Genomic DNA, 20,815 nt, shown 5'->3' on the forward strand with positions numbered 1-20,815 from the left:
CCAATACTTGTCAACCATTCCCATGAAAAACATTTTCCTAATATCTAACCTAAACCTCACCTGGTGCAATTTGAGGCTGTTTTGTCCTGTCCCTTGCTACCTTGGAGAAGAAACTGAGCCCACCTCACCAAAGTCTTCTTTCACAGAATTGTAGAGAGTTATAGATGTCTCCCCTGAGCCTCCTTTTCTGCAGCCTAAATAGCTTCCTCAGCCACTTCTCATCAGACTTGTGCTCCAGACCCAAACCCTACTGTCTTGTCTTAGCGTGGAAAAAAAAAGGTGAACTACATATTTTTTTTCCACAATAGCTGACATTTATTAAAAAGCACACAATTTTCTAAATATTTAATGTGATTTCTCATTTCAAATCCCATCATTCAGTGGGATGGAACTTAAAATTATAGTTTTTCATGTTTGTGCTGGGGTGTTTTGATGTTTCTGGTCACGCGAGTTGCAGGGAATGTGTAAACTGGAGTTTGAAGCAAGGGTGGCATAATACGTTTCAGGATACACCTTGGCAGAGGGATTAATTCTCTGCAGGTTCACTCCACATGGAATCTGTGTATTTTTATGACATGTACAGTTGGTTGTAATGCCATACTGGGTATCATGTATAACATCAAAGAGCTAAGTAAGTATAAAGGTATCTTGTATTTCTTCAGTTCATGTCAACAAAATCCTTTTCAGCCTTGGATACCTCCTGCTTAAAATCTTTAGCTCATCTTGAACTTTTGTTTGCAGAATTTCTGTCCAAAAATAATATTTGTAACAGGAAAATGGAATGACTGAGATATCTTTTTTTTTGTTGTTTTTGTTATAGTCTTAAATTATTTAACTCTTAGGTGTCCCTGGAAAGCGGACAAAAGTCTACCAAATAAAGTTAAGTTCTTGGAGTATCATCAGCTTGCTTTCCACGCTGTCATGAAATTGTTTTCTTAAATTGGGCTGCTTCCCAAACGAAATTTTCCTCTACTGAGATAACGTCCCACAGCACATTTTCTGAAGCCTTCAGAGATTATTCCTGGGCCAGGATTGCAGGCTCTGCTGAGCAAATTGACAAAAGGTTTTTTGTGGGCAGGACCAAGCAAGGCAGAGGAAAGCCGGGTGTGACCTGGGAGCTGTGGACATGCTTTCACACGCTACATGAACCCAGGGTGGCAGATCCTCCTGAGGAGGAGGGATTGCTCCCAGTGGCATCCTCTGGTCACTTTGTAACATGAGTAGAATCACATAATTATAGAATGGTTTGGTCTGGAAGGGAACTTAAAGCTCACCTTGTTCCAATCCCTGCCATGGGCAGAGACACCTTCCACCCGACCAGGCTGCTCCAAGCCCGGTCCAACCTGGCCTTGGTAGACTGAGTATCTGAATCCTTTTGGAAGGTTGCTTAAGTACAGGAGTCTGGATGGGAAAGCTCTAATGAACTGATGTTTGCTGAGCTGAGGTGTACATTTATGGGAAAGGCGTGGACAGGCCTGGATCAAACACCTGCATTCTTTGCTTCCTTTGGAGGTGACCCTGAAATTCCTCAGACAGAGGAATGATCAGGCTGCCCTCCCCAAAAGGACACAAAGGGAATGATTGTCCAACCTTTGCCCGTGCTGATGAGTAGTTACCATTAGCTGGCAAAATGTGTCAGGAGCTGGAAGAGATTTTGTTTGACCAAATAGTTTAAAATAGTGGTAGGAATTGAAACCAGCTGCTGCAGATACTGGCCTTTGCAGTAATGTAATTACAACAGTCTTTACACTTTCTATATTGCTGCTTTTAGCAAGGCAAATGACTTTCAGAAATTTATTTTTGTACAGCGTATCTGAAAAGTGCCCATCTCTGAGGTGGACAGATGCCAGTGGGGACATCACGTATCATGTAGCATATTTCAGCTCGAGGCTCAGAAATGTCACAGGATCCACTGAAATCCTTGAAGAACAGAGAGGACCTGAGCTTCTGATGTGTCACTCAAGGGAGAGGTTGTACATGACACATAGGTTGCTTTATACCACTCTGTAACTTGGTGTGCTTATGCAAAGAAGTGCATGTGGGATCGATGGCATATGGTATATTAAGAAAGAATAACACCAGATTTTTAAAAAATGTATTCACCCATTAAATGGTGTAAATTAAAGTAAGCTGTCAAAATGACAGCACAATAATGCCATCTTTGCAATAGCACATACTGCAGCACAGTTAAATCATATCACTTTTGGGGAAGAATTACAGAGGAGATCCAAGAAAAAATTGCTTTTGAAATGCAATCCTTTGTTAGTTAAGAATCATCATTGCTAGCCAGGATCCCCTATAAACACATAAAGCACAGAGTCACCATAATAAATTATGATAATTTATATCACAGCTAATTCTGGGGAAGTAGCATCAGGGGTTATACTTCAGATACACTTCATATTACTCAAACTGTAATTATTTTCATTAAAATATAAAATTGCTTACAGCCAAGTTACTTGAAACACACAGCATTGCACATTTAACCATGTACACAACAGGGCCACAAGAGTTCAAAATAAGTAAAGTCAAGTGTTAAATAACAGCACTTATACTTTTTAATTGCATATCTTTGCAGACACAATCAATGCACTTTTAATATTCCTTTTTAGTGAAATGTTGGACTGGCTTTTTCAATCATCGTCACGTTGATTAAAAGTCAATGTCAAAATAAACTTGAGAAAATACTGTTAGGTGCTTGTAAGCACAGCCTCTCTAATGGTTTGTGCATGTCAAGAGGGCAAATTTTATTCCAGGAGGAGAAAGGGAAATGCTTCAAGTTTGTGTGAAGGCAAGCAGTGGAAGGCTGAAGAGTTTGAACGTTTTCAAGTGTAATAATTTATAACACCACTCACTCTCTAGTGCCTTTCTCTAACAATCTCAATGGGTTCTACAAACAGTAATTAATTACAGCCTCCAACACCTCTGAGGGGTAAATACAGGCAGTATGAGGTGCTCTTCATTTGTCCATGGAGCAGAGCAACCCTAAAAAACTCTAGAATATACAGGGGCTGCAGGAGACCTTCCCTCTTGGCAGAACTCAGACACCTTAAATATATCTGTCTTTATTAAACTGAGAGTCAGAAAGTGAGTAATAAAATGCATCCTAAAGCCTGGGGTTTTTTTCCTGAAGGATCATCCCCCATTCTCTGCAAAGGATGGGTTTTACTGCAGGCAAGAATCAAAGCTGGGAGCTAGCAAGGTCCTCACCTGTTTGCTGCAGAAGTTAGGTGAGAACGGTGGGTGACGCACAGATTTCCAGAAAAAGAAAGAAAGAGTGGTTTTTCAGATGTGCAACTGGCCCTTGAAGTCAGTGTGAGTATATAGAACTTGACTCTAACCCCAGTTTTCAATAATCTCACTAGAAAATCATTGTAAAAATCTCCTGGTGAACATTCCTTGATGCAGGTCTCATCCATTGCTGCAGATACCATCAAGACCCTGGAAATCTGTGGCACAGCTGAACCTTTCGTGCCTGTAAGAAAACTCTGTATTCAGACTGGATGAAGGGGCCAAGCAGGTTGACCAACAACTCTCCTCTTGGAGGAATTTTTCCAGATGGTTTTTCCAGCAACTGTTTCCCATGGCAATTCCAGGTGAGTTTAGAGTTCATTTTGAATCAGAGCCTGCTTCCTACCTTTCATGGTGCCTTTGGTGTCTTTGACATATTGAACCTCTAATTTTCATTTAGACTAAACCATCTCCATTTTTTTTAAGTCAGGCAGCAGTGAGTCCTCAGTTTGTTTGACATCATAATCCTTATTTCTCCTGAAGTGGAACAGTCCAAGTTATTTCTGTGACTCAAAAAATGGAGGAGCTGCTTGTGCCAGTCTTTATTCTGTATTCTCACAAACTGGGGAGCACTAGGAGTGTTGGAATTAAGAAACTAAAACACAGAGATTAGAGCTAAACCTCAGCACTAAACTTGTTGACGTCTAACTGATGTCAGCAAAACTTTTTTTCCATCTTTCCCATGACTGTTGTGCAACACTATAGGGAGTTGAGGATGACATTCAGCAGTCTTCCTAGGCATTTCAGAGGAAAAGCAATCACTAGGAAAGAAAGATCGTGACAACTCTCCGGCATTATGAATTAAGATGTTTTTATGGAAGTGAAAAATGTGTATAAATTCAGCAGTGAGGGAAGGGATTTGAACTCTGGCATTAAGGTGGGGTAGTTGGTTGCCATCGCTGTTTCCTGACTATGTGACAGTGAGCTTGAGCTGGAGAAGTCTGCTGTTCCATGTCCCAGAAGGGAAAACTCAGGCTGTGGTACTTCCCCAATGGAAAACCTCATGGAGAATGCAAATATCTTTGCTTATGGATGACAGCTTTCCTTGTGGAACCTGAAAGTCTCAGGTAAATCCAAAATTTAATAATTTAAACATTCTCAAAATCCTGAATGAATTTCCCAAACACAGGATCTCTGGACAGAACAAAGCAGACCTACAGCTCCTGCGTGGACATTCTCTGTCCTGCCTATACACTTGATTTGCAATATCTTTTGTCCATTTAGATTAGATATTATGAAGAAATTAGGTTGTGAGACCCTGGAACAAATTTTCCAGAGAAGCTGTGGCTGTCCCTGGATCCCTGGAAGTGTCCAAGGCCAGGTTGGATGGGGCTTTGAGCAACCTGGAATAGCAGAAGGTGTCCCTGCCCATGGCAGGGGGAAGAACTGGATGAGCTTTGATGTCCCTTCCAACCCAAAGCATTCCATAATTCTATGATTTGTCCTGTCATTTATATGTAAACAAACTGTGCATTATTTCATTCCTTCCACCATTTATTAATTTTAGAACCTGAACAATGAGATACTGAAATAGAAGAAAACAGGTAAAGTAGTAGAAAGAAGTAGAATTATTTGAGATTGTACAAGATACCAATAATCTCCCCAGGAATGTAACTTTTTTAGTTCAAGTTGACATTTAAATTGCATTTTGTGCTGGAAAGAAAAGTCAGTGGGAGAAGAAGAATATCATATGAAATAGTGGCACATGTGGTGAGTCATATTTGTTATTATTTTGTAAGTATTATAAAAATATATCTGATTTTATTGGAATTGACAGAAAATTATTAAAAATTTGAGATAAAGTTTTCCTTTGGTAAACTGTGCCTTACAGATGGCACATCAGAGAAAATTCTCTTCTTGTTAAAATATCAGAACAGTTCAGGGAACACGGCAGCATCAGGATAATAATAGTTGACAGGTACAGTGGCTGTGAACAAACACCCATATCATGGTATCTGAGATACCATATTTTCCCCACTAAAATTAAACCATGAGCTCTCTTTGACAATGCTGTGTTAATTATATGCCAGCATTTGCTTCAGTTTGGCTTAATACTGCTTTAACTCCCTCACCAGCAGGACTTTTTGGAGTTCACCAGGGATGTCTGGTTAGAAATCTCTTTCCACACCTCAAGTCTATCCCAAACAGAGCTCCAGCAACTGCTGAGGGTACACAGGACACAGATAGGAGAACCAAGTCAAACATAACCCTGTAGTAACTCTGATGCTTGACCCATGTGTTTGTGTTGAGCTGTGCTCTCGATTTTCACTGCATTTAAACCTAAATTCTGTTCTATGCCTAATGTGGCAATGACCAGGGTGGATTAAACATTTTTTAAACTGCATGGATTAGGACAAGAGTACTTTTGTTATGATAACTTGCTATTTCAGAATGAAATCAAACTGATAGTAAAATTGACAAAGTCCTAACATAAAATACTGACAAAAAAAGTAATCAGTCTATTGTTACATTTGTCAAACCCCTTGATTAAATTGGTGTTTAAAGCAATAACAGCTACAATTTATATTACAATATATTGCATTTTTATGCACAGTAGAGAATTAGACAAAATATCATGTGTCAATGAGTGCCACTTCAAGTAAGGTAATTAATTACTTCAAGCAAGGTAATTAATTCTATAATAAATAAATCTGTGGTATTAGACAATTTCAAAATTAATGCACTGGGGGGTTTGCCACATAAGGCTTGAATAATACAGGACTCTGTTCTCCTGCTAACTCCTAGTGTCCCCACCTCCCACACGTGTTTTTAGGGGAAAGAATTCCCCAGATTTTGTTTGACACAAAAATATATATCAAAATTATAGAGACTGCCTGATTCATTCAGGGAAGGATTCTGCTTCTTGATGGGTTCAGCCACTAAGCGTTAGGACTTGGATGTTACTTTTAGGCTTTCCAGTAATGGCAGAACTGCCATGGCTTTCAGAGCAAAACGGTCATTCTAAAAATGAAAGGAGGGCTCTTCTACCCCCTCTTCTCCTTCTCTTGCCATGCCATTACAGGGGGAAACCTGCATTCGTTCTGCGCAGCAGAGATAATTACAGTCTGATAGTCTTAATGAATGAGTTTGTATAGAAATGTTATCACTGTGACAGTCGAGAACAGGCTGAAGCACATGTGTAGCGAGGAGACCGAAAGCTGTGCTTGAATATATATGAGAGCACAAGCAGCAGCAAGCCTAACTCTTCTTAAACTCCTTAAATTGTAGCCTGGGATGCACAGGAAGCCGTGCAGTTGCTCTCTGCTTGCAAATGTGAGGGGGAAGTGAAATTAGCATAGATAAAAGTAAACCTAAAAGATATGTATCTGTGCTGGCATGCAGAACGGCAGGGTCAGTGAAATCATTCAAAGCACTGGGCTTGGATTCAGCATATTCAGAAGGTAAAACATCAAAATTGGGGGGAAACAGGCAAGTGAGAAACAGTGCAGTAGGAAGAAAACAGAAACACTGAATAAACCCCGAGGCTTTTCAGAGTTACTACTTCCAGTGAGGAGGAGTGTCATGAGAGCATAGGAAAAAAAAGGCCTGCAGAGCCCTATTTTTGGTGGTGCTGATCACCACTGTGTTATCTCCCAGAGCTGCCTCCTTGCAGTGCTCCCACAAGATTTCACTCATCTTTTTATGCTACATGCAGGGCCCCAGAGCAACCAAGGGTGTCAGGGCACTGCCTCCCAAGGCAGCAGCTTCTGCTCCAGGTAGGACAAATGGTTGAGGCACCATCAACCCTTCCCAGCCACTTCCTCTCCAACATCATGTTTCAGCCTTAGAAAACAAGATGTCATGAATGAAAGAAACCACTAAACAAAGTAAATTTCCTGAATGGCCCAGATATAATTGCTGTTTTTACCAGTGATAACGTTTCTTCAGTGAGATTTTCTCCATTATTGTGGAAATGGCACCAGAGAAATCAGAAAGCTCTGTTTTCTCACTGATTTATCGAATATAAATCAGGAATTAGTGATCAGGTGGAAAGAAGGTGCCAGATCCAAAGTATGTTCCAGGCAATGAATTCCTTCCACTGACTGAAATGGATTTTGGATCAAACATTTGGAAGTACAGGCTGAAACGCAGCACAATATAGAGGAGAAATGTCAAGTTTGATTGCTGCTGGAAGCATAAGAAAGCAGAGCTGGTGCTCCAGAGGCCCAGACAGGAGCTGAGAAGATTAGCATGGAGATGACAAGCTACCCTGGCTCGGGGAGTCCACTGGAGGTTTCTTCCCCAGATCCCAATCTCATCTGCTGTGCTGCCTCTGTAGAACCTGGAAATTTCTAAAAGAAAAAAAGCATTATTGTGGCCTTCTCTAGAAGTGGGAAGGAAATAAAACCGAAAAAATAAGGAGAGGGAAAATCAACAAGGAAAAGCAACCCCAATCACCCTTCTCCTAACCACCTGTGGTGTGTCCATGCTCCAGAGCAGGGCTCATGTAGATCAGAGATGGACCAAATCCAGAAAGGTTTGCTAAAGGCCAGATAAAATGGGATAAGGATCTGTGACTCACCACTTCCTCTGGTTTTTGAAAAGCCTGAGCTACATGGCCATGGTTTTTCAGATCCAATGCAGCCCTTCCTTCCCACCCAGTGCCTGCTCCGCCACGCGTTCCGAAGCGAGCTGTTCTCATGACTCACGGGAACAGTTGACCACCATTCTCAACTGTGTTCCTTCTTACACATTTGGTACAAAGAAGGCAAAAAAGAGATCCATATTCCAGTTTTATGGAGACACAAGCACATACACAGCAATGCTTGATCTGAAGCCAGCTAATGGAGAGGATATGTTGAAACCACCAGGCATATTGTTATGAGGAGAACAATAGATATTGGCAACACTGTTTGATCCATGTGCCAAGGGTAAAATTAAAGCCATATGTTCACCCCACCAGACACAGATTGTGGATGGATGTTTACGTAAACAAAGGGTTTGTTAAACTGTGTTATCATTTTCTTCCTTTGGCTCTCCAACTTCTAGGCCAGGTACATCAATAAACTCTTTTCTGGAAGAGTCTGGAAGAACCACATCAAGAGCAACAGTTACACGAAACCTTGGTTGATTACCATGTGGATATATAATATTCCCTTAACCTCTTAGAATAGCAGCAATCAGAGCCAACCCCTTTATTCTTGCAGGGAAAAAAAAAAACCCTCTATAAAGAGCCCCCAGATTTTTCAAGAGAGCCTGGGGACTGGATCAGGAAGAAGCTGTAGGAAATTTTTTCTATTTCCTACCTGTGCTACCCAGCATCCCAACCTCCTCAGCGTGGCTTGTGGCGTTGTTAAAGCAATTGGTAGAAAATGAATCTGGAAAATATCCCGGAGTGTACAGCTGCCCTTTTAACTTACACCTCACCAACCCACCCCAAGTCAGGGAACCGACATGTGGTGTGCGCTCCTCTGGGAGCCGCGGGAGCACAAATACAGCTGTGCAGATCTGGCACACGGGGCTTTTGATTTCATATTTGCTTGCTGGCCAGGCAGCAGTGAGCTTTCAGGGAAGAATCACCCATTACTGTCTTGTAGGAAAAGAACAAGGCAGGAAAAAACAAAAAAAAGGAAAAATCTTTCAAAGGTTTATCAAACTTGTCTTCTTGTTGTCCAAACCTTCTGATAGTGATATGCTACAAGTTGCTCGTGCATTACTGTGTACACAGAGCTCTTTTGGGGTGTGTGATTATAGCTGGTCCTTATGGAATTTTATAAAAATTCCTAGTAGATCTGGGTGCACTGAAAATCTTTCACTTTTTTAACTTGACTTTGGTTGTCCATCTATGAAATTACCAAAATTTCTCAATTTAAGGAGTTATAGGGGAACCCTGATGTATTTGCTTTTTTCATTATTTTTAATTTTTTTTAAGAGTGGCTGCTATATTTTAACAACTTTATTAATTTATAATTATTTTTAAAAATAATAAAAACTATAATAAGGTTGTTGCCATCTGGTTCAGAGCATGAGTGTGGGACTATATGCATCTCTAGCTACATCAACAAAAAAAGTCCTGATTGCTGTAAACCAGAATTAGATATTTATAAATGCCCACATCTTCGATTTCTTTGTGAAAAATACCCAAGTCAAAGAAACGGTATTAAAAAACTTGTAGTGACAAATTTTCTCCCTTTCTGCATGGTATCAGCAGCTGCTCTGCTTTAGAAAATGCATACAGCAATTTTCAGGGTTATCTCTGTATTTCTGGCTGGCACTGAGGCTTTTGGCAGAGATTACTTGCAAGGAAGAGTCTGCTACATCTTATAGGTCCTACTTTGAAAACAGGCAATCACAGGTACTGAAAAGAGATATCATCTTCATTCTACTCTGGCAGTTAGTGGGAGGACTGATCACTAAACTGGTCTAATTCAGCTCTTCTCAATCACTTGCAGAGATGAGAAAGTTGTTGGAGAGATATCACTGGAGGCTCTGGGATTTTCTTCTGAAGTCATTCTGAATTAGCTGCTAATGGGGAGCTTTCTTTGATAGCTCTTTTATAATTAAATGCAGCTGGATGGAAATCAACCACAAAGGGAACTCAAGTTTGTTTATCATTACTTCTGACTTTGTTAGCAGATGTTTTATGAGTACCGTGGTAGCTTGTTTAATTTGTCTCCATGTAATGTGAAGCAGGTAAACTTTGATTAATAAACTGACAAGTACATTCTTTAATTTATTTTAGAAGTTTCCATCTATGTCTGTTATAGCACATGTGCCAAATCCCAAAAGGAAGAAAATAACTGTTTGTGTTTGATTTTTACTGTTATTTCTGAGTCTAAGGCCAGATGAAAACGTGCTTGTTGGTAACACAGCCTTCACCTTTAATGGGCACAACCACCAGCAAACTTCTGGCATGTGTGAAAACTGCACGTTACATTTCCCACTGGGCTATTCGGTGTTAATTTATGAACAAGAATTCACCTTAGTTTACAGGTTGTTTATTTTTCTATTAATTCCATTGGAAATACCCTCTATTTTTGGGCTTAGTGTGTGCCCACCCTCACTAACTGTGGTGGATGACTGTATGTCCTCAGTCATGCATGTGTAATTTATACTTGATGTTGTCAGTAAACAGCTATCTTAGAAAAAATGCTTCAGTGCAAGCATAAATGACTGAACTTGAATGCTTAAGTGCGTTTCTTCCTAAGTAAGACATCTACATCTATGTGTGAAATTCAAAATCCTGGCCGTAGCCTTTTTGCTGCGCAGATTGAGTGTCCAGTGCTTTAACTGAATTATCTGAAAATCCTGCAGTGTTCCAAGCAACATTTTAAGTTAAATAGATGGTCCACTTCCTGAAAAGTGTTTCAGATTAACATCTTGGGGATAGTTACTAAAACTGCATAGGAAATACATATGCAGCAGTTGGTTCCCATACATAAGATGAACAGCTTCTTTCTTATCTTCCTTTCTGTACTGCATGCTTTCCTTCTTTCTCTCTCTCATTTATCTGCTTCTAATCTGCAAGAAAATTATTTCTGCCTCTGTCTAGCCTAATGCCCTACATTGCAGAGCTGACCCTACCTCAATTTGTAGCATTTATCCACTGTTTGTTTTTTGGTTTGTTTTTTTTTTTTTTTTAATTTGTCCTTTCTGACAGCGAGGACTTGGACATCTGCTTCACATCACAGTGTAAAGTGTGAAGCATCAGGTTTTTGTAGCTGTCCCACTATTAAGTGAAGGCTGCCCTCCTCACCCTCGCCCCTGTCAAGGCCACTTCCCTGGGCTCTGCACACCTGATTTGAGCACTGCTCATTGCTGGCTGGGCTTGTGGAAATGAGAGGTTTAGAAATGGAAGGATTGAGGGGAAAACCAGCATTTGCTTCACAGACACAGGACTGCCAGAGGGTCGGGCAGAGCTGGGACCACCTCGTGTTCAGGTGAGATAAAATTGCAGTACCTCAACCCAGCTACCAGCTTGTACTGACATTCCTGCTGGATATTTCTTGTCTTCAGAGGGAACCAGGATATTTTCTGAATATTTGGTGTCCCTCTCACTTTTGGTACTTCGGAATCTACAGATTCACAGTTCTTCGTATTTGTTACAAACAGCTTGTTTGTTGTTTCTTGTTCTGCAGCTTAAGAAGTTGCTTTTCAATAATTGCTTTATAATTTTTTTTTACTAGAATTAATGAGTCAGAAATAGAATTTACAATAATTCTTGCTTTTTAGTGCAAAGATGTTGAAATGAACCTTCCACAAGAGAAAAAAATCCCCCCGGTTACCTCACCTGCTAGCAAAAACACATTTTCTTTGTGCTTCCAAAGACTGTTGAGGAACTTTGATACCAAACTGAAATACAAATTGCAGTAAAATTAATAAGAGAACCTTTCTGAAAGGACAATCAAATCTAATTCAGTGGATCTTGTCTTGATTTGTGGCTGTTTGGTGCAGTCAGCTGTGAAGCAGCATTACTTGTGTGCCTCCTGCCAACAGTGAGGGCCCAGAAGTCAGGAATTAATTGCTGGGTGACTCTGGTTTCAGGGATTTGGATACATGAGCTCACAGCCCCACAACCTGATCGTGGGGACATTGACATGTGCTGCTGTCTTGCTGCAATAATGGGATCTATGGGCCCAAGCTAATATTTTAACTACAGGGAAACGTAGGATATGCAGAAGATGATGTGTAGAAAAAAGAAAAGCATTCCTGAGTCATCCTTTTTTAGAGCAGAACGAGGCATGAGATAGTAAATACTGGATATTTTACTCTGCCTTTACGCTTCCAAGACGGGGTAACGTTGTAAGCTCTCCTTACAAACCCCAGAGTTAAGGGATTAGCAGAACCACAAGGTTTCCTCTCTACTCATGATCCAAGAAGCAGATTAAAAAAAGGATATACCATTTGATCAGCAGCTTCCTGCATATGGAAATCCTAGGTCACCTTGCTGTTCCTTGATGTCTAAAGCCTGCTCTTAGGTTTCTGTGAGGAAAATGTGTATTTTGCTACAGTTTTAGGGACAAAGACGGTGGAATTGAGCAGTGCTGGGATATGCCAAGAAGTCGAGAGCCGAGCCCACGCAGGTCACCAGGGAGGGTCATCACAGCACGGTCAGGTGGTGGCTGCTGAGATGGCTTTGTTTGCAGCGTTTTCACACATATTTATTCAATAAGGCTTTTGTTTTACTGAAACTGAGAAACACTATACAGTATTATCCTGATTTTGAAGTGACAGTGCCAAGGGGACTTCAGTAAAGGATTTGAAGGCAATTGAATCTGAAAAGTAAAGCTTTGTGATTGCTTAGTTATTTTTTGAAGCCGTGCTTACATTTAAGATTTATGTACAGAAACAGACTATATCAATAGTAGTGAAGTGGTTTCAGGCCAAGCCTTTTTCAAAGAAACTTATGAACAGAAGGTCATTTCAGAGTTCTTTCTTCTCTAGCAAAGAGACAAACACAAATCCCACCTCGCTGTATTTGTATAATATATAATACATTATTATGCTGCTGCATTTAGTAAGTGCTTGTACTTCCACAAAAATATCTGGAGCTTTATTCCTGATTACAGTGTACTGCCAACTGCAAGTAAAAGCGATTGTTATCCTCAGAGTTTCAGTGACCTATTAGGAAGATATAAATTGTGACAAGATTTTTTTTTTCCCTCTCTGTAAACTTCTGAAGCATCATCTTACACCATCTAAACCCCATCTTAAAAATACATAATACAGAGACTTTTCTGAATCCTCTGATGATACTACAATATTGAATCATCTTTATATAATTATGCTGGTGAATATAAAGTATCATTGTTTTCAGTATCTTTCATGGAAGCTGTTTTGACCTTCAGATTAAAGGATCCATATGGATTTCCAAATGCAAAATTTGGAGCTCCTGTTTTAAAAACTAGAGCTCCGGTTCGGCACGCAGACATCAGATGTGTTTCCACTTGAAAAAATGCAATTGTAGCAGCCTATATCCCGTCTGAATTTTTCTCCTGGGTAAACTCTTATAAATGAGTGCATCGTGCATAATGAGGATTGGAGGTTAGCTGCTTCCAGTGAATTCCTTTTCAAAGTGCAAGAAAGAAGCAGAGCAGCAAGGAGGAGAAATCCATTGGTATTTGAGCTCTGTAGGATGAAGAGGTTTGCTGCTGAGGGAAGATCAAGAGGAGGCAGTAGGAATATTTTGGGCACTTCTGAAGGAGAGATGGAGACCATCTGGTAGAGAGGATGCTTAAAGGAAGAATGCCAGGACAGAGATAAAAGTAAAGGGAAAGGAAATAGTGACTGAGTAACATCAAAGAGTGAGGCTGACTATAGAGCAGAAATGAAGAAGTAGCAGTGACCCAAAGTAGGCAAATCACGATACAAATTGTGACACTGGGCAATGGATCCATAGGACTCTGTGAAGGCTCAGGGGAAAAGCTCAGTGTTTTAATTTGAAGAAAGTCTCCAGGAAAGTGGTGTTGACATCTTTGGAAGGCTTATAATTTAAAACTGATGCAGTAAGCAGGGTTCCTGCTGTTTCAGAAATACTGTCCTGGAGTCTAATCCAGATACTGTCACTGTAGCAGAATTTCAAATGGAGAGATGCCAGGAAGAATGTTTCTCCCCTCTTCAGCATCAGCATCTTTTCATTTGAATGATTTGAAGGGTATTAGAAGTTTCCGTTGAATTGCCTCCTAAGGCTCATGTCCTGAAGCCATGGTTGGTGTGTGGTCCTTCCCTGTGTTGAGCTGGAGCTGATCTCATGTGAAAAAGGGTTTTGCTGGTTTTGCTTTGCTTCTGCTGAAGCAGAATAGTTGTTGGCCAGCCCTTTTCTCTTGCCAAAGCCTGGAAAACCTTTCTGTCGCTGGAATTCCATCCAGAGGGGTTGACATGACAATCCCCATGGTTTCTTTGGGTAAAACAATACAGAGTAAAATAAGTCTGATATTCCCTTGTGTCTTGGTTCTCCTTGGCATTGCTTCCCACCAGCCCTAAAGGCAGAGAGTTGGGGCAGGTGATAAACTTTATTATAAAGGCTGTGCTCCTTTCTCCACCTTTCTTCTTCCCATCTGCCTTTAGGGGGAAGCTTTCTGCATCCTGGAGAAACTGTGCTTTTTGAGGCTAAATACCTTTGTGGATTCAAGTGCAAGGCCTGAAATAATATATTGGAGGTTTTTTTCCCTTTTTTTTTTTTTTTTTTTTTGTTAACAAAGCTTGTGTGCTGCTTTTTACTGAAGTCAGTCCAAGGAAAGAAAAAGAAGAAAGTACTTCCACAGAGTGATTAATCCCATCTTAAAACAAGTGTGTAAGACAGGTAGGATAAGTCTCTCTCTGAAAATGCCAATCTGTCACCACTATCTATAGAAGGAGCCTTCACGAGTAGCTTGGAGTAGGCGTTTGACTTTTACACAGTTAAATTTAGACAAGATGATTGCCACTTTATAAGTCAAAGTGTTTGTTTATCAATGATTAACCATAATAGATTGAGAAGTTATGAGAGATAACAAAAGTAAAACTATAATGCCATTGATGGAGATATCACATCATAAGAAATAGCAGCGACAAATGCAGATGGTTAACATTTACATCCCCATTGTTTTTATTTTACTGTTAAACCTTCCCAGATTTTAGATCTCGTTTGATCTGAAGAAGGAAAAATTTGCCTCTGCTTTGGCATAAGCAAAAACTGCTGAAATACCAGTAGGATAAAGAAGTGATTTGTCCTGGAAATGTCGATTCTTATGTGTAGGGTCATTAATCCATAAAACAAATTTGCAAACATTTATATGTTTCCTTTAGTGTCGTTGGTGTCTCACTTGTCATGCATCTGACTGGGCTCTAAATGAAGATTGCACTCAGAAGATCCTGCAAGGCGTGTGCTGGCAGGACTTGGTTTTGCATGTCTTGACCCAATGTATACAGTCAGTTACACTGAAATAAACACTCTTGTCATCTAGGAGAATTAATCCTGTTTCAGGCTGTTACCCAAGGGCTCTGTTGAGTATGTTCCTTTCACCAGTCATTACTGCATTGCAGAAATAAAGAGATAAAATTTATTTTTCCTGTACAAAAATTAGTTCTTGACTATAGTGTAGTTTGCAAAGTTGATAAAGCTTGCAAAAAAAAAAAAAACCCTCCCAACACCTCAGTAGTGCTCAGAAGCTTCAGCATATTGGGACGCTAAGAATTTTAAACAAAGTTGGAAAAAGCATATGGTATATATGGACGGGAAATCCTGTGGTAGTTTTGATTTTACAAAGAAAAAAGTAACTGCTTAAGTTCATAAATCTGATGTATGCAGCATTCAAATAGAAATATTCATGATCTTAGCTTTCCTCTTCTTTTTTTTCAAATGTTGCTTTCAAGTACAGATGGGCCCATACCACAAATTTGGGATCCAGATTTGGATTTGGACCAGACGTTTATCAGAGTTTAGGAATAGCTGAACCCAGCATCTGAGGTCAGGCTCTGGTGGAATTAACAGCCTGCCGCAAAGATCTGGATTGAGTGGATCTCCCCCACATTTCAAGGCATAGGTGTGGAAAATACGAGGATTTGATTAGACCTATCTCTAAGGTATTTAAATTTTAAAGTGAAAGACTTTTAGTGAAGTGGGAGGCTGTGATTATTGTTGTGCCTAAAGGATGAAATTGCATATGGGGATCCGATTGACTGAATGCTGTAGGAGATTGTAACAAGAGACAGGAACTGCCTAAAATGGTTTCCAGCTTAAATACTTGTCCAAGGTCAATAAGAGTATCTGTGATAAAGTATTGAGATCCCTGATTTATTATCCAGTACTTTCACCACAATAGGGTTGCCTCAGTATAATTCTTGATCTGTTCTAGAAGAGGATAAAATACCTTAATAACACCATACACCTAGGTGCAGAAAGAGACTTAGACTGTAAATGCTCTGAGCTCCTCTTCGGGCTACAAATCCCTCATATTTCCAAGATTAATGGCTTCTGATCCGTTTTTAAATGTTCCATGTGGATAGTGAAGGCGTAACTATCAAAACACTGTAAAATCATAATGTCTGTGTAGCTATAAATTACTGTTTTCAAAATGAGCTGGAGGTCTCCAACTTATTCCTAAGTGCAAATTCTTAGATGGTATGAAATTGCTCCAAAAAATGACTAGGAGCAAGTATTCTGTCTTTTGCCAAAGGGAAGCCAATTGTGGGTCTGCCTACTAACTCCATAGCAGTGTCTGTTTTGGTCACACTGAAATTGTCCTAAACAGTATAGATTGGATAGATCAAAATAATTTCAGATCAGAGATTGATTGAAAGGCATGAGGCTTTTTTGCATATTTCTCTGATATATCTTGTGTTTTTCATTTGTCAAGTTCTGAACTACTTTGTATGAGACTGATGATGAATTCAACTCATGCTAAAGTACCAGTTCCATGACAAATTGTTTTAAAAAAATGTTATATTGGCTTAGGGTATTTTCCTAAGTCAATTTAATGCATGGCATTCCAGAAAACAGGTAAAAGAGAATTTTCAACTCAGTATTTGAGTTAATACATATGCAAGGATTACTTCTAAAGAAAAAAGCGCATGATTTAAAAGATCATTAGGATAGTCTTTTGTGGGGCACGGAAAAAACCTTTACAGATGTTATGGGCTCTTTGGGGTTATGCTTAAATAAAAATTTGGAGAAGTGCCTCATTTGAATTTATACTCCCTTTGTGGTCCATCAAAAAGGATTCATCTCCTATTCAAATGACAAGTCAATATGTTAGTCAGATCAAATACCACTAATAAGATGCTAAAAATGCTTCTGAGGAACAGGGGGATTTCTTTAACAAGCCATAAAGTGCTTTTTAATCCATTTTTGACTTGTTCTTTGTGGTTCTCACAACTGTTCCATCATGACGCAGTTTCAGTCCTTTGTGCAGATGGAAAAAATCAAGGTGTAAATCAAGGGCAGTGCATGGATATTGCCTTTCCTCTCTAACATTTCCCAAAGCCACTGAGGTCCTCCTTGTACTTTCCTATCTCACGTCTATTTAAGACACTGGTGCTGGTGGGTGTTTTGGGTTGATAAAGCTGTATTTGATGAGGTTGCCAAATCACAGAGCCCAAGATTTGCTAAAGATTCAAAACAGCATAAAAGAATGGAACTGTATCTCTTCCCTACAACAGAGGTAGGAGACTTTGAAGAGAAGAGATGTTCCTGGTGTGCCCTGAGAGAAGGAAAACCCGGCTTCTCAGCTTTGCAGTCACTGCTCTCTCCTCTGCTCTGCAGAGCCATTTGCTGAGTTATCTGTCTGTGGAAAGTGGCCTAATATTGCAGTTTTGCTGCAGACACAGCTGCATGGGGCCCAGGGACGTAGGAGCTCTCCAGACATATCTCTCTATCAGTGGAAAGAAACGCTGAATAGATGCAGATATTATGAAGACGTTGATGAGGGGTTCCTTTTTTTGCATATCTTCCTGGTCACATCAGCAGAGCAGAATTCTCCTGTGTCTTAGCTCTGAGTTCAAAGATTGATCCTTAACATTTATCTGATACCCAGGATATATTTCCCAATCTGCTGATGGCAGTAGCAAAACTTCTTGTCCTGTTTAGCTTCGGTTGAAGTTTCACACCCCTCACTTTTTTTTCCTTTAACTAAACATATTTAAGTTTTGGGATGTGAACTACAATTAGAAACTAAATATCTACTTAAAAAAAAAAAAAAAGGAAAAAGAAAAAAACAAAAGTGTTTTTGATTAGCATTGTTTTCCTTCCTGACTTTCCTTGTCTCTGAAGAGACCAGAATAAGTCAGAATTCAAAATTCGCTACCAAATCTTTGCAGATAACCCTGAAAATAGCTTATGAAATCCCCTCATAACTTTTCATTTGCTGAAAGCACAATGCATCTGACCATCCCTATAATTTCTGATTGAATTTGTAACTGACGACAAAGAGTGTTGTGACAAGTTTATCTCTAAATTTTGTGTGGAACATGGGACACCAGCCCACAACATACTTCATTCCACAAACGTAAATTAGTTCATTCATTAAAATAAGTTTTGCAGGATCAGGTCTGTGAGTACCAACCGTTTGGGAAGGAGAAAATAAATAGCAATGTTTAATAAATACACAGTGTGCTAAGATCGTATTTATTAGTCTTTTGACATTTTTATCTGGCTCCTATAAAGAAGTATTTGGAGCTGGGACAACAACTGGTGCAGGTAAATTTCCTACATTGTGAAAGGATCTGGTATTTAGTTTATGGGAAGCAGGCCTGAGCAGATGTGAAAAGTTCAAATAAAGGAAGGCCAGATAAAACGCACTTTTGTGGCTGGAAAATCAAAACAGATGTTATTATTCAACCACAAAAAAAATCTATTTGCACTTAAGTAGCATTAGGTGTCTGACTAGTTACATTTTTTTTTTTTTTAGTGAAAACAACAAAATGATTATAAAATTATATAGGCTGATAAAGTGCTTTAAAATGTAACCAATGGACTGAATAGTTATCTAATAGAAAAAACCAAAGCAGATCTTACAAGACCAATAGAAATATGAGTAAATCTACTTTTCAAGGTAAAACCAAGAAGGATACAGACACTGGAGGAGCAACAAAACCAAATGGACTCTCCTCTCTGAAGCCCTGATGCATATCAGAGAAGTGGTGATTTAAGATGGGTGGACTTTACACTACCCATAATCTTTTCTGGAGACCTGCCCATATGGAAAGGTTGATGCTGGCAGAGGATGACAGGTGCTGGAGATCCTCAGGAGCCCTTGACAACAAGAAAACACTTGTGGGGTATGAATGCTGCCGAATAGTCTTGCAAATTATTTCTGATTAAAAGAAAATTCAATTTGGTTTCAGAAATTGACATATAGTCAAAAAAACACCTAATATAAATGGAATAGTACAGGAGAACCAAAATGGGTATTTCTGTCTGTGAAAACCTGCTCCTGTGAGCAATGGAAATAATCTTCTTCTGGAAAAGCTGATCTAGTTTGTAGGAACTTTGTTGGTCTGACGTGTTTCTACTCTTGATATAGAACTTTTCTGCTCTTGCTTGCTGGGAGTTAGAGGTAAGTTAGGAGTAGGTCCTGATGGCTTGCTGGAGTTGGTAAAACTTGCCAGTAAATTGGGGACTTGCTGGCTGTTGCTTCCTTCTTCAATGGGAAATGGAGTCTCAGGCATTTTTATCTGAAGAATGGCAAAAGTGAGGACAGGGCTGCAGTTCCTTTTTGTTGCAGTATTTGAGTTGCTGCAGGAACACTGAGGGTTTGCATGGTCGGGAGGATGTTGTGTAACAACAGAACCTTTTCCTCTTTGCACTGTTATTCAATATTTGTTCATTGCTCCTCTTCTGCCCTGTCTTCAGCACCATCAGGTCTGATCCCCATTAACCTCCCATCTTACATCCAGTAGGAACTTCCAGTTCTGTTTTTTTCCCAAGGTGGAACTGCCCTGCACTGGGAGATGGAGAATTGAGATGTCTGAGACACGAGGTCTCTCCCCAACCCTCCTGCTTTCCTGCTGCATTTCTGGAGAAAATTCAGGCAGATCTGCTCTGAAGAGCTGGACTTTTCAACGCAGAGATGAGAGGTATAACCAAAGGATATCTATCCCACCTCATATTTATAATTAGAAGCTTTTCTCAGTGGACCTGTAGCTCGTTTATTCTCTGTCTACCTGTCCCTGGAACCCATTTTTGCTGTGCAGTCTCCTCTCTCACATTAAGATTATGGGGAGTTTCCTCTTAGTTTAATCTAGAGATTACTGCAGCTGATTTGGGCTCTTCCCTGGTCTGAGCTCTGTGGTTAGCAGACATCAGTGATAGTTCCTCTCAATATCTGGGATTTTAGAAAAAAAACGTTGTAGGTCCTCAATCACACAGATCTTCTCCACTTTTCATTTATTTATAAATGCAATGGTGCCAGAGGCCACACCTTTTTGGGAAGGTGAGTGCTTAGCCATGATTCATACATTTATGAACCTGTTGTTCTTGGGAAGAGTTCAAGACTGAAAAAAAAAAAAAACACTCAAAAGTGAAAGAACCCCACTCAAAACATGTTTAAATATTAATTCTAAAGGTGAATGCCTGGATGGCTTTCAGGCAATGTCAGGCTCCCAAAGTCAAAAATCAAAAGGTTTTTACAGATCTGAAATTCCTATTAAAATCTGTGTTTAAGCAGCCTAAATCCAATTGAAATGCAGTGTAATTAAGACTCTCAAGACACTTGGGGTTTGTTTCTAAGAAATGATGACCTGTAGGCAACTTGCAGCATTTTCAAGGGACTATGTAATTTTAAAACTATGAATACTGGTCATTTCTGTCAGGGACCTTAGAAAACCTCTGTAAAAATGCATATCCCTTAGGAAAAAACATATTTTTTGTGGCATCAAGGCCCAGCTAATACAGCTTCTCACTTGAGCAGGTCCTTCACACTTTCAAGGAGATTTTTGTTGAGATATTCCTGTGAAGGTGGGAAAAATATGATGCGAGAAAAGGTGAAGGGACCATTTGTCTTTTCCTTCTTTCCTAATGTAGATGCTAAGTATCTCACTGATGCAAAAGGGTTAGAGAGAGCAAAATGTGTAAATAATTTAATAAGGAAAAGAATTGTAAGAGAGA

At 39.7% G+C, this 20,815-nt stretch overlaps 1 long non-coding RNA gene across 1 annotated transcript in view; it reads left to right on the plus strand.

Annotated features, from left to right (window-relative positions):
* Positions 1-20,815, plus strand: part of LOC125328754 — a 141,114-nt gene that overhangs the window by 67,167 nt on the left and 53,132 nt on the right. The window contains exons 15-18 of the long non-coding RNA XR_007204846.1: positions 3,428-3,596; positions 14,433-14,533; positions 15,591-15,795; positions 19,637-19,785. This is a non-coding gene — a long non-coding RNA (uncharacterized LOC125328754). The remainder of the gene's footprint in view (positions 1-3,427; positions 3,597-14,432; positions 14,534-15,590; positions 15,796-19,636; positions 19,786-20,815) is intronic.

This window comes from Corvus hawaiiensis, chromosome 7 (assembly GCF_020740725.1).
Source record: "Corvus hawaiiensis isolate bCorHaw1 chromosome 7, bCorHaw1.pri.cur, whole genome shotgun sequence".
NCBI lineage: Eukaryota > Metazoa > Chordata > Aves > Passeriformes > Corvidae > Corvus > Corvus hawaiiensis.